This window comes from Sceloporus occidentalis, unplaced genomic scaffold (assembly GCF_023333645.1).
Source record: "Sceloporus occidentalis isolate IW3139 unplaced genomic scaffold, rSceOcc1.0.p SCAF_16, whole genome shotgun sequence".
In the NCBI taxonomy this organism is placed as follows: Eukaryota; Metazoa; Chordata; class Lepidosauria; order Squamata; family Phrynosomatidae; genus Sceloporus; species Sceloporus occidentalis.
Genome location: NW_028316996.1, coordinates 14,915,001 through 14,920,000, shown reverse-complemented (window position 1 = coordinate 14,920,000; position 5,000 = coordinate 14,915,001).

Sequence of the window (5,000 nt, the reverse complement as noted above, 5' to 3'; positions counted from 1 at the left end):
GTAAGCCCCATGATCCCTTTCCTTGAGCAAGGAGGCATACCTGTCATACTGGAACGTCCTCATCATGGATTTGACCCTAGAGATGTCCCCGGGATCACCTCGTTGCGACACCAGACAGTCTAACTTGCACAGGAGCCCGAGATAAGTCCTGTACTTTGAGGACTGGATGTTCTGAGAAAGAGAGCGAAATAAGGCACGGGTTCTTACCTTCACCATCTCCCACCACTCAGACTTCGTCGTGCAGAATTCCGCAACGGTGACCTGGTCATGAAAGAAGTTCTCGAAAGCCTGCTGAACCCAGCCTTCTGTCAAGATGTCAGAATTAAGTCGCCAAATCCCTTTACCTCTTAGCGGAGCCTGCGAGACATTTAACAGACAGGTAAGAATAAAGTGATCGGAGAACTCCACCGGTTTAAGCACAAGTGCCGTCACCGGAAGAGACTCCTTAACATAAATCCTATCTATCCTACTCTGGCAGTTACCTCGCTGATATGTGTAACCTGTGAGGTCTGGGTTGTGCTTAATATGCACATCTACCAAGCCTGCCTGCCTGACTATTCTAGTAAGGGCCAAAGCGTCGTATCCCGGTTTGTCTTTGCCACCTTTCCTGTCTTTGGTCCTAGTAACGGTATTAAAATCACCAGCAAAGACAATATGCCGGGACGTGTAGAGGAAAGGCTCTATCTCGTTAAACAGACGCTTCCTCTCCCACTTGGTCTGGGGGGCATAGATATTAATCAGACGGAGAGGCTGCCTGCCTACCGACACATCAAGAACTACGCACCTACCCTTCGTTATCTCAATCACCCTATTGAACGTTATGTCCACACCCTGGAACAGGATGGCAACTCCCCCGTAGCCCTCCGTGGCTAGTGAAAAAAAGGAGTGCCCCCATCTCCAGTCGCGTTTAGCTGCATGCAGGGCCCCCAGGGAGTCCAGGCGGGTTTCCTGGACAAAGATTATATGGTAGTTCTCCCTGTGCCAGTTATCATAGGCTATAAATCGGGCCCTGCACGTCTTAATACTAGCCACGTTATGAGTGGCTAAGGATAGTATGGGGAGAGTCGCCATCAAGGGTGATGAGAATGAGGAGACTTTCCCTTTTTCCGTACGTTCTCACCGTCCGAGTCTGAGGGGTACCTTTTCGCGGAGAGCCCCGCGGGCAAGGCGTCCTCCTCCGGAATCGGCACCTCTACCAACTCGCTATCCTCCACCTCTGCCAGGTGTCCTCGAGCTTCCGCGGCCCTTCCACCCTCCCCCGCCACTGTCGCCACTACCGCCGCCGCCTCTGCCGCCTCCTCGACCTCCATGCGGGTACCCCAGTCCATCAGGGCACTAAACCTGTTCTGGACTGGTATGTCCCCGCACGTCTTGCCGATAGCGGTTTCAGCGACGGCCGCCGCCGCTGATGATTTTGCGGCAGCGACAACGATGGATTTGGGTTTCGGGGCCCCGGAGCTCCCCCGTCCCGAAGGGACTTTCTCCCCCTCTAGTGTGGAGGGTGGATCCCCCCGGGAAGGGGTCTTAGCAGAGGCGGAGGATCTTACCGGACCTCTCCGAGCTGCCTCCTGAGTTGGGGTCTCCTTCCTCGGACCGACAGTCGTCCACCCCGACTCATCCCGCGTGGTTGCGGCTCGGGGTCCTGACGCCGATCGTGTGGTGATGCCTGTGGAAGGAGTACAGACAGAAATGGGGTGAGACATTCGTTGTTTTGGACGGACAGGCAACGGGTCAATGATGTTACTTACGGGGTCGGTGCCGGAGGAGGTACCTGGGGCGTCGGGTAGAGCCTTGTCCCGAGCGCCCCCCACAACTGGCCGCGGGTCTTCCTCTGCGAATTCGCCCTCTCCTTCCCAGATACTGTCCAAGTTGTGCTGGGCTTCAGGACACGCTCTGTAGGAATGACCCAACACCCCGCACAGGTTGCAACGGATGGTAGTGCACTCCTGCTTGGAGTGTCCTACAACACCGCATAGGGTGCACTTGGTGACATCACACCCTATGCTGAAATGCCGGGGCGAGCCACACTTGTGGCACACCCGGGGCTGACCGGGATAGAAGCACGATACCCGGTCAGTCCCGATGAAGAAGGAGTTGGGCATGTGCTGTAGGAGACCCCGTACCTCCTTCAGACGGATGTTGACCGTCCAGCCGCCGTTCCAGATCCCGTCCTCACAGAGAGTCTTGACCGGGGTGGTCAAGACCTCCCCGTATCTGCGGGCCCACACCAGTATGTCCGCGACGGGTATGGACTCATTCCGCACCAGGAAGTTCACCTTGCGGACCTCCTGGCGCGATATGGCCTGGACATTGAACCGGGCCCATAGGCTGTCGCCGGACTTTGGCACCCCCTCCCAAAGGGTCCAGAACCTCTCCAGACCCCTCGGGGACATGAAACTGATGTCATACTCAGGGGTGCCGCTAACGTGGATGATGGCGAAAAAGTCCGCGACCGCAAAGCCCAGGTCCTTCAGGGCCCCTACCACCCGCTTCCTATCGGGCACGGATCCCTCCGCTACGTGCAGCAGGCGGACCACGTTCCTTCTCCGCATGGGTTGCCCCGCTGGGAGTCCCGTAGCCCGCCTGCCTGGTGGTGGCACCTGAACCTTCGGGGGACCCGCCGCCCAGGCGTTAGCGGTTGCGGGTGTCGCACCTGGGGCCACCGTTGGAGTGGGCACTATGGGCACTGTGGACCCCCCCGTGGCCCCGCTACCATGCCCGCCCGTGGACCCACCGGCGGGTACCGCGGCCACCGCAGCGACCCCCTGTGTCACGGCGGGGGAAGGTGTCACCCCGGTGGGAATCCCCCCTTCGGCCGGAGCAGGAGCCCTGACCGCAGCGGCCGCCACCCCCACCTCTTTCGAAGCAGGGGCAACCACCCCCGCAGCCCGGGCCACCGCCGACCTCCCGGGGTTCTGCCCCCCAGGGTCCTTCCCCACCCTGACCGTAGGGGCCATCGCGGGTGGTCCCGCGGTCCCCTGGCATACAGTGTGTGTGTTGTGCACCGTGACTTTAAAATTACCGGGGGGCGTGGCCTGTGCCGCGGCGGGGGCGGAGCCAGCAACCGGCATCACGGCTGCGGGAGCCCCGGGGGTCACCGGCACCGCTGCCGGAGTGACCCCGGCGGGGACCGCAGCCGCACCCGGCACTGCCTCCATCGAAACCGCGGCGCCCGGCAAAACTCCGGACAGATTATCATCTGTCCGGGGTAGTTTGGACAGGGAGCGGGCCACCCGGGTAGCGGCGGCCCCGCTCACAACAACAGCCGCCTCTGGCTGCCCTCCAGGCGAGTCCTCCGCCCGGAGTAGTGGGGACAGAGGGCGGGCCGCCCAGGTAGCGGCAGCCCCACTCGCAACGGCAGCTTCTTTTAGCTGCACTCCGGGCGACTCCTCCGCCCGGAGTAGTCTGGACAGGGGGAGGGCAGCCCGGTTAGCGGCGGCCCCGTACACGGAGGACGGCACCTCCGGGGACACCGAAGCCGCAGGAGCAGCCGGGACAACTAGGTCCACCACCACAGGGTGGATGGGACCAATTACAACGGGGGGAGCGGCCACAGAACCGCCGATCCCTCTGGAGGGACAAGGAGGCGGGCACGCCGCCGGGAGCGCCGGCACGGATCCCGCGGCAGCAGCAGCCGCCCCGGCGGCCGCCGAAGCGGTCGCCGGTGCCGCAGCCGGCCGCGGGGGTGACAAAACCCGCGCCCCGACGGGGGCCACGGAAGACGGACGGACACAGACAGGGGAACGTGAACGTACTACAGAGGGAACACACACTGGGGGTGGGGGGACAACAGGGGACATGACAACAACAGGGGACATACCGACAGGTACATCGGGGAAGGTACTCACACAAGGTCCCCGGGGCTCACCGGCCAAACGCAGACCGGCGGGGATAGTGTCCCTGGCCCTCCGACGGGAAGGGCCCGCTCTCGGATCCTCGGCAGCAGCGTCGGGGACCCGGGCCGGGAGGGATGGGAACTCCTCCTCGGACATGATGGGGGGGGTATCCCCGACGCTCTCCTCCCCGGACGATTGGATAGCGGGCCTGCTCCTGGTGGTCTTCTTTTTCCGCCTCCGTGGCGCAGCTTGGATCTTAATGTCCTCCTCCTCGTCCAATTCCTCCATTGAAAAAATCAGCGGCCTTCGTATAGCGGACCTCTCCTGGGTCCCGTCGTACTGTGGTGGTGGCGGTGGCGGTGGTGATGTAGGCGCCACCGGTTCCGGGTCCTCCGGGGTCGGTGGTACCCCCGACTCCTCCACCTCCTGCTCCCGCAGCTTCTCCTGCAGGAACCGCACGCGGTCACGGTTCTGGGCTGTGCGTCTCGCCAACTCCGCTTCTTTCTCCTTCAGGGAGACGATCCGCTCCCGTATGGGGCCGCGATGACGACTCCCCACCCTGTTGCTCTGCTGCCGGAGCTCTTTCAGCTGTCCGGCAACCTCCTCCTTCTCCTCCCCCAGGGAACGCAACTCTTGTTGGAGGTTAGCCAGGGCCTGCCTGAGGGGTTCCCCGTCTGACTCCGCAGGTACTGGGAGCCCCACCTTAGCCTTTTGGGCATAGGAAGGGCCCTGTTCCACCGCCTCCTCATCTTCAGGGTTCGTATTCACACTCGCCTCGGCGGTCTCCAAGGCCCTGGCCCCGGCGTCCCTGAGGGCGAGGGCCCGTAGATGGAGGGCCCCCAGCAACAGGAGGGAAATCTGGTCGACCCTCAGATGGTGGGGCAGACCGACTCCCTTCTTGAGCATGGCTATTTTGGCGCTCAAGGCCGTGGTGTATGCCTCGAGCGCCTCCATGTTCCGACGCACAGCCCTGCATACGGTTCCTGCAGTCTCCCGGGATGGGAGTAGGATGCCGTCCTCCGTGTAGACCAGTTTCTCCGAGATTATGGCAATGCGGCCCCTCCACTCCTCAATGAGGGTGGAGGCCATGATGGGACCCCGGGGAGGCAGTTACCTTCCCCAGGGTAGCAAACGTCCAGCACCGAAAGTAATAAAAAAGAAACC